This window comes from Eschscholzia californica, unplaced genomic scaffold (genome assembly GCF_041429995.1).
Source record: "Eschscholzia californica isolate CP2 unplaced genomic scaffold, dmEscCali1.0.p SCAF_3, whole genome shotgun sequence".
Lineage (NCBI taxonomy): Eukaryota > Viridiplantae > Streptophyta > Magnoliopsida > Ranunculales > Papaveraceae > Eschscholzia > Eschscholzia californica.
Window position 1 is genome coordinate 43,299,893 of NW_028238420.1, and position 9,708 is coordinate 43,309,600.

The following is a 9,708-nucleotide window of genomic DNA, read 5'->3' on the forward strand; positions in this document are numbered from 1 at the left end:
CTCTACGATCCCTAAATCAATCGGATTTGATGATCTTTCACATCAATTGTCCTATCCGACAAATTGTTCGCATTGTCACCTTGGTCGAAGGACATCTCCTTCAACTCCTTCAACCGGCAATAAGGGGTTGAACGTTTTTTAGCATAGAAGAACTGGTGGTGGCATGACCGATTGCATAATCGCCGGCAAGTTCATTGAGTTTCGATTTGTTGAAAACTTCTGCGACTAATCCAACTTCGGCGACGGATTTGAGGATATTTTCATGAACATTAACGATTCCAAATCTCCGAATGTCACTAGTGGAGAACACCTTTTTATTACTACTCTTCAATGCATGAGAAGATTTAAGAAGTGTTTGAAGAGTAGTTCTAGGGTTCGGATTATTATAAGTAATGTTTTTGAAGACCCTAGAATTTGTGTCCACTTTGATACGGGTAGTGATGTTTTTGTTTTTCAACTTAGTGTTAAAATCAACCAAAAATAATTCACCTTTCGTAGTTTGTGATGAAGTAATTGCGTAAATACCTATAGCTTCAACTTCTTCGTACGCTTCTTTTTCTTCTTGTTCTTCTTCTTCGTCGACTTGAACATCGTTTTGAGCGTCTTCTTCAACTTCTTTGTGTTCTTCTCTTTCTTCTTTCTTATTGAAAGATAAAATAGACGATGAATATGGTTAACGTATTATTGTTTTGATGTCGTTCACCACATGTTGAACCTTAACTAAATCGGGTATTAGCGATGGAACTGTTTCGAAAAAAGACGGTTGTGGTTGTTGTGGTGGTGAATAGGAAAGAGAAGATGATTGTGTTGGTGGTGGAGGTGAATACGGTTGTATAAGAGGTGGTGAATACGGTGCCGGTGTAAAATAAGAGTACGAAGGTTGCGGTGGTGGTGGTGATTGTGGTGAATAATAAGTGTATGAAGGTAGAGGTGGTGAAAACGGTTGTGAATAATAAGAGTACGGAGGTGGTGTAGAAGAAGAATATGGATGTGGAGCTGTATAAGACAATGGTGGGGGTGGTGACGGTGATGATGAATATGGTTGTGGAGGGGTTTCTCGTTCGATTTCTCCCGGATTCCAATGATAATTGTACGAGTCGTTATTCGCATATAAACATGAAGAACATGAGCATTGATTCGTTATCTCTTGACGAATATAATACGATTGATACTGATGTAACTGGTCTGGAAAAAAATTTCCAGAATCATTAGCCAAAAACTTTGGTGGCTCTGAATACCACATGATGTAGAACGCAGCGGAATTTAAGAATAAAATAAACTAATACGAAGAACGATAAAATAACGATTAAATAACTCTAAATAACTGTAAACTCGATTAAACTTGATTGGGTTTTCTCTTCAACATGGGAATAATGGACAAACTAGATATCCTTTTATAGGATTCTGGACTTTCCTAGATAGACTTGAATTAGACTTTCCTAAATAAATAAAATACTGCAACTTCCTAAATAACTAGACTAAAATCTGGACCTTTCCAATTATTGGACATACTAAAATAACATAATTTCCTAAACCTAAATTCTCTAATAATCATACTAAAATTGGGACTTCCTAAGGCTACTCTCCATGGCCGGATGGCCCATGGCCCGGTTTAGTCATGGAAAAAGCCTCCACGCCGGGTGCCCCTGCATAAAAAATGATCACAAAAGGAAGGATACATCGTATCAAGGTTGCAGGGAGAAGAGTCGAAGATCTAATTGTGTTCATTCCATTGATCACATTGGATTCTGAAAATTAGTAACTTAGTTGGTTTCCTTTTCTGTTTTAAACAGAAAAAAGTCGGAAATAAAAAATGAAACAAACCAAGATTTTTCTTATTTTTTCTTTTTGATAGAGTGGTCGAGTGATGGTGATAATATTGAATGTGGATGTGGTCTGTCGACAGTGGTGGTTGTGTGATGGTGGTAACATTGAATGTGGTATGACGATAGTGGTGGTGGCGGTAGTACAATGATGGTGGGGTGGTTGTAGTGGTGGGGATATAGTAATGGTAGTGGTGCTTGTGGAAGTGGAGGTATGGTCATAGTAATGGTGTAGGTTTAGTAATTGCGGTGGAGAGGGTAGTTGTGGTTGTTTAGTCATAGTGGGAGATCGTGATTGTGATGACCACGGGAGAACCCACGTATCCCCCACCAGCCCAAATATAAGCTCCTGTGTAATTAAACATTAGCGCTTATAGAATCGATTATTTATTAAGGCACCTAAACCAGCCCAATGTTCATTTCAAAGCTCCTGTCCCACAAACTCCGCTCCTAAATTGTCCACCATTCTTTGGTGCAACGGTTGGACACCCCTCTTAAGCCCATGAAGTTGTGGGATCGAGTCTCCCTGGAAGCAGGGGCGGAACTACAGCTAGGCCCCGAGGGGGCCATGGCCCCCCTCGGCCTAGCCGTAGTAAGTTGCATTATATTCCTAATTTACTAAGACTAAGTATTAACCATAAAGTAAGGAGACAATAACATTCAGTTTCCATTCGCTCTTTGGTTGGAATGATTGCTTATGACGGTAGTGACCCCGGTTCAAACCCAAGAGATAGCATAAATTTTAAATTACACTCTTAGTTTTTATGGCTTTACTAGGAGTGCTTGGAAATGTTATATATTGGTAATATGAAACTTTTGAATTTAAAAAACGATAATTATATTTTTTGTTGAAAACCTCGTATTTTTTTTTGTTGAAAACCTCGTATTTATCATCGAGAAATTTAAGTTTGAGAAATAGATCAATCATTCACATTAGTTGGACAATAAAAGAAAATCGTGACTCGTTAAGCAAAAAATTTAATCTCAATTTTTTTTTATTTAGAAGACATTCTTGAGTGATGAAAGTAAAATGAGGTTAAACAAAATCATAATTATTTTAATTGGTGGTACTACTCTTATTTCAAAAAATATATATAAACAACGTCTCTTAGTATAAATGTAAAATTTGAATAAATTGTCAAATAAAACAACTGAGTTCGTATTTACATTGGCCCCCCTTCGTTTTTAGTTCTGCTTCCGTCCCTGCCTGGAAGCAGTTTGCCATCAAGATTTATCCCATGTAATTTAAGCAATATATAAAGTAAATATTATAATAAATTTTCAAAACCTAGTTAAGACTTGTGGGGAGTTTCTATTATTCTCACTCAAAGATAGCCCCCAACTTTGTGACCGGTTTCCTGCCTAGCCCCCTATTTTATCAAAAATACCCAGATGGCCCCCTTTTTAAGATTTCGTTATAACACCGTTAACTAGTCATCATTTTTTTCTCTTCCATCTCATGACCTCTCTCTGCCACCTCATCTTCTCGCCACCTCATCGTCTTCACCGGCGAAGGTCGTCGACCGGCCATTTTTCCGGCCGGCAACCTTCAAACGTTAAAAAAAAATCTCTCTCTAAATTTTTTTTCTTTCCTCTCTCTAGAACAGATCTAGAGAGAGGTCTGTTCATCACAAAATAAGGACGGGGTTTGGTATTTTAAAATTATAAATATAGATCAAGAACAGCAGATCTAATACTATCTTTTTCTCGTCGAACGAACCATCTCCCTCTCTCTCTCTCTCTAAAAGACTACCAAGGGTTTTTACTCGCTCTTTACTTTCTCTCTCTCATCGAAGATGATTAACCAAGTTGAATCATCTGATCCGTAAGATTCCTCTATATATATATATATATATATATATATCTATGTTCTTTGATCTTTTTGCTGATAGTGAGTAGTTTCATGGTGATTTCTTTTGGGAATTTTAGGGATTTTGATTGTTGTTTTGTATTACAGAAAGGAACAAAGAGAGATTTCAAAACTGCTATATTGGAACGTAAGAAAGCTGCGAATTGATTGGTTGTTGATGAAGCGATCAATGATGATAACTCTATTTAATTGAGGTTGAAATTAGGGTTTGAAATTGTTAGGGTTTCTTACATGGATGCCAGCTTCTGTTTAATTGAGGTTGAAATTAGGGTTTTTTTATTGCTAAACTGTTTGAAGTTCTTTTACTGTCTAGCCTTTTAATCAATTGAGTTCAGGAGGTAGATTTTTTGGGGATGGTGAAAGTATTCCTAGTAATTGAGTTCAGTGAGTAAGGTTTTGTCGGAATTGTATCTCTTATTGCTTGACTTGTGGCTATTGTGTATTATAAACTAGGTTTTCTGAACTTGAGGTTTGATGATTTTTTAGAGTCTCATTGTCTAATATGAGCTGTGTTTGCTTGAACTTGAGATATGATGATGTATAAAGTAAGGTCCTAGCAAGGATTTTATTATTCTAAACATTGTTTGAGTTCATCGTGATGAACTGACCTTTCTCTCTCTAGATCTAATCTAGAGACAGAGAGAGGAAATAAAAAAAATTAAGGGAGAGGGACGAGAGAGAAAAAATTTTGATTTTTTTTTTATGTTTAAACGTCGTCGGTCGGAAAATTGGTCGCCCGGTGACCTTCATCGGTGAAGACGATGAGGTGGCGAGAGAAATGATGACTAGTTAACGATGTTATAACGGAATCTTAAAAAGGGGGTCATCTGGGTATTTTTGATAAAGTAGGGGGTTAGGCAGGAACCCGATCACAAAGTTGGGGCCTATTTGGGAAATAAACCTTTTGCATAAGCAAGTGTTTCTAAAAAAATCAAAAGAAGATCTAAATATTAAAAAAACAATATCAACCATAGGCAAGTGTTTCCAAAAGGATCAAAAGAAGTAAAAATCATCCACCTAAAGTATCAAATACCACCACTTCATCCACTTAAAGAATCAAAAGAAGTCAGATTTACCTAGATAACTTAACTTTTGCATTATCACTGATACCTATACCTCTAAATCCTAATGAATCAAAACTCCTAAAAATAAATTGATTCCATATTTAACAAATTCAAAGTTTTCAAACAAAATTATTTTTTATTAAACAAACCCTAGGTATCAAAAGAGGAATCAATGCACAAAATTATAAATCAATACAAAATATTAATTAAACATTCAATCATAATATCCAAACATCTAGAATTAATCAATCAAAACAAAAAATTAGCCAAACAAATCCTATGATCTCAAGAATTGAAAATTAAAACCGTAGATTCGATTTTATGCTTTAACAGACCATGTTTCCAAATCTAAATCAACCATCATAAACGGGAAGCGATTCGACTTGAGGAAGTGCCAGTAGAACATTGCAATGAATCATATCGAGTTCTGAGATCGAGAAGGCCTTCACAAGCCAGAATACATGCGAACATAGATCATCATATGGGCATGTTAAGAGTTAAAATCAATATGTTGCATAAAACAGGATCGGCGCACATAGTTAATTCATTCAAAAGCCATCACATTCTTTCAAACAATACACAACAACAACATACACACAAAACATACCAAACATGAAAGTTGCTAGCAAATTGATACAAAAATATACTCACATAGAGAGGTGGTTGCAAAATTCAAATGAAATGAGTTGTGCTGTTGTGTTGTGTCGTGAAATAATAAATAAATGAATTAAAAAACAGAATATAATAAAAGATTACACAATATCAGAAAACATAGTAACAAAGTTATGAGTTTTACCTTTAGATCTTGTAGATCTTATGATGCAAAGTTATCACAGCCTGTGTAAGATGAAGAAGAAGAAGAATGAATCAGTAAACAGAGAAAATAATGAATCATTAAATACTAATATACTATTATTTCTAGATATTAGAAACGAAAAATGATTTAAAGAATCAGTAAACACTATTATTTGTAGATCTTAGAAACAAAAAATGATTTCTAGATTTTTCGAAACAGAGAATAAGTAAAAAAAAAAAATCATTTAAAGAATCTGTAAACACTATTATTTCTAAAATTTTTAGAAACAAAGTATAAGTAAACCCTAACGCCTAAAACTGAAGTAAACTGACAAAAAATGAATGAAATATTATTCTAACAAAAAAATTATTTACAACAGAGAAAATGAATGAAATATTCAGATGATTAGTTCGTAGATTCGTACCTTTGATTTATTGAGAGTTGAGCCTGAATAGGGTTGGATCTTCAACGGAGTCTTCAAGACTTAAACCCAAAAACGTAAACCAACTGATTCTTAGGGTTGAATGATTAGGGTTGTAGAGTACTTAGAAGTTAGATCTTAGGGTTCGGAATTTCAGGAATTTTTAGGGATTCCAGCCGTTTGAGAAACGTAAACCAACGGCTTTAATAATACTCTACAAAATCTAATGGTCAATCTTCTTCCGGTCAATGGTGTGGACTAGGGTCGGGAAAACGGTCCGGAAATCTGAAACCCAACCCTAACCGCCGAATCCGAGACGAACCGGAGACTGAAGTAGATCTGGCTCGGGTATACCCGACCTGATATTTCGGGCGGGCGTGAACGGTATTCGGGTTGGGGATCTTACCCGAGTACCGGCCCATACAGACCGCTCGAAATTCAACCCCGACCCGCCCGCCCGATATGGCCTACCGTTTGTTACCCGACTCTTAACCGCCCGATCACCCGCGTAGGTTTTTATGATCCAACGGTTATGAGTAAATAATTTTGGCCTTTAAAAGCCTTACTTTGAGAAGCAAAAGAAGGGGTTATTTATAACCTCTTTTCTTGCTTCTTTATCTTTAAGACCATCAATGTGGTACTAAAGATTGAAATTTTTTGGCATTTGAACGTCTTGATTTGAAAAGTGAAGAGGGAGAAGTTATACTTTTTTCCTTGCTTCTTTGTTTTTAAAACCATCAATGTTGTACTAATGAATGTAACTTTGAAGCCTTGATTTGATTATCAAAGAGGAAGAGGTTATATAGTATATATATCTATTATACAAAACAGATACTTGTGACTAGGACAAAATGAATGCTCTTAGATGGTGACTAGGACAATGTGACTAGGCATACCAAAACATATGATTTGCTGACTAGGACAAAGATTATGACAAATCATAGTCCTCCCTTCTCTTTCATCTATAATCTTAACCTTTAGATCAGTCTTCCACTCATTAATAATTAGTAGTTAATTACTAAATTAGTTTCAAATTCATGAACCTATTAAGCTTCCCAAAGAGCCATTGAGGAAGATCAACAATTGTATTGATTTTATTCAAAATATATCTTAATAAATTTTAATAGCTAACTAATAAATTAGTTGATGTTCCAGAAGTTATTAAACTTCTCAAAGAACGATTTAGGAAGATGAACAAATCTCAGTAGTGATTAATAGGTGATTATTAAATTAATTGTAGCTTCTTGAACCTATTAAGCCTCTCAAAGAAAAATTTAGGAAGATGAACAATTATGTTAAATGTTATGTCCATAAAATATCAATTTAGTATTAGTCAATTCTAATTACTAATTCCGTAGCATTTTCATGAACCAAATTATTTTTCCCATATATAAGAAAGAACCATTTCCCCATACGTCGAAGCAACAGTTGATATATTCATGGAAGGAGAATTGATACAGATCAAGTATTTTATTAATGTTATGCTCATATGTTTCATTCAGTGATGAAAAGTTTCAAACTATCAATAATGATGATGGGTATTTGTTCTTTAGTATTCTTATTGGATTTTTTTCTATTAGGATGATGAAATATCTAAATGAACAGTAAGAGCAATAAGTGATTTTGTGGTATCATATACTGGTACGCTCATACAAGATTGATAATCAAGTAAGCGGATATAATCTCAACAAAAAAAAGAAGTAAGCGGGTATAACTGATTGGTGCAACAGTTGCCTTCTTCCTTTTACTGATTATATAATTGAAAGATTAGGTTTATTGCCTTGGTGGAGACTCATTTTCGTATCTTCTCGTACCTTCATGTTCACTCTTGTATTCTGCTTTTAATATTGAGTCATTTCCTCTTAAATCAAAATGAAAAATATATATGAAAATTATATTTCATACCAGAACTTATACTTTGACAAATTTTTTCGTGTTTGTACTCCAAACAAAATTTTTGGTTCCGTTTCTAATAACAAGGTAGAACATGTTACGTATTTATCAATTTATCTCACAATTTAATTTTGTTAATATTTTCTTGTTCTCACTTTGAATTGTTGTGATATGGAGTTGGTTTGATAATCCAACAAACAAGAAAAGAGGGAAAGTGAAGTTACAATTTTTATAATAGCACCCCTTTATGAATTGATGGAGATGCCTTCTATGTCATAGCGAATTTTTGTTTGCTGAATATTATGTGGCTAGAATCGTACAATTCTAATTTTCATGTCTTTTGTAAGACATACTTTAAAAAAACTTAAACATATGTCTACTACACCTAAGTTGGAGTTTGATTTTTTTTTTTAAATGGGTCTAGATTGATTGTATTAAATTGGACTTAAACCTATAATATGGGGGCAGTTAGCTATCTATAAAAGAAAACTAGAAATATTTTTTAAAAAAAATTGTAAATAGATTTAAACATCAAAATCAAAAAAGTTTTGTAATTTCAAAACTTTTAAATAACTAACGACAAATCTTATACCTCTAGACAACTACACCTATCTTTAGAGGGTATCAGGATACTAATTAAAAAAAATAATCGAATATCATGTCTACTTTTTCGCGTTGTTTAAAGGGCATTACCCCGCCAGTAGGACGGGGGGTCATGCTTAAGACATAATTTGATAGCCACATAGACATTTTAAAAGGACAACTTTCCTTTCCTAAAAAAAAAAGGCAACTTTCCTCTTTCATGGTTCAAACAGATGTCAAATTTGATATGATTTATTTATCGTTTAGTCCAGACCTTTTAATTGAATCGCACATTAATAACCAAAAGCTTTCGCCCATCTTTCACGGTATGTTCCTCTCCTATGGGTCGATTCATCTTTTGAACTTCTCTCTGTTCAGTTGAATTAACTCTACCCAGTTCTAGGACAAAATGAAAGCTCCTCCGGGTAACTTGGTGACCACACATACATGTGACTAGGACAAACACTATTCATTCAAAACAATCCATTCATTTTGTTGTTGTCCATCTACACTTGATTGTCCCTTCAATTACCTCTTCGTTGTCCCTTCAATTACCTCATTCGCATACCAAACATGACATTTTCCTTCTTCTCTCTCAGAAATTCATTTTTCTCTCTCAACAACAAAAACTTGGGTAGCCACACAGACAACTATTCTTCCATGTTTGTCTTCCTCGCCTTATCAACTCCTAACCGCGCCCAGTGAATCTCAAACACCAAAATCCCTCCCCTCTCGTGCAAGCGCTTCATTGAATATGCACTCTCAAATTCTTTGTCATATCTCTCATTCCTCTCTGTCAATGTCCATCCCTGTCTCTCAAATCCTCTATTTTTTTCACTTTCCCATTTATCCCTTTCATCTAATCCTCCTTCCTTACCTCTTCATCCCCCACTCTCAATTTTTTTGTAATTATTTCATACTTAAAATTCTCCGCAATATCTCACCTTCCTCTCTCAATGTCTCACTCTCTCACTGTCTTAGATTTTATGACATCTTTATCTACTTTTTTTTTTATTTGTTAAGAAGTACCGAGTATTGGACGAGATTGAGTGAATACTTTCATCCTCCACTTGTCCATAGTTTTTTTTATTTATGACACAACTTGTTTGGGGAAATGACTCAACCAATTGAATTTTATTTTCATAAATTTTGCTTCCTGGTTACCTTTGCTCCTACAGTGTTCCGTGTTTTATTTGATATGTACCGTAATCAACATTTCCAATAAGGTGCAAACTACCTACCTGGTCAAATTCCTCCAT

The 9,708-nt window shown here is 34.7% G+C and overlaps 1 pseudogene; it reads right to left on the reverse strand.

The window, feature by feature from the left end:
* LOC147550575 (amidophosphoribosyltransferase 1, chloroplastic-like) overlaps nucleotides 1–9,708 on the reverse strand; it is a 32,637-nt pseudogene extending 22,929 nt beyond the window's left edge.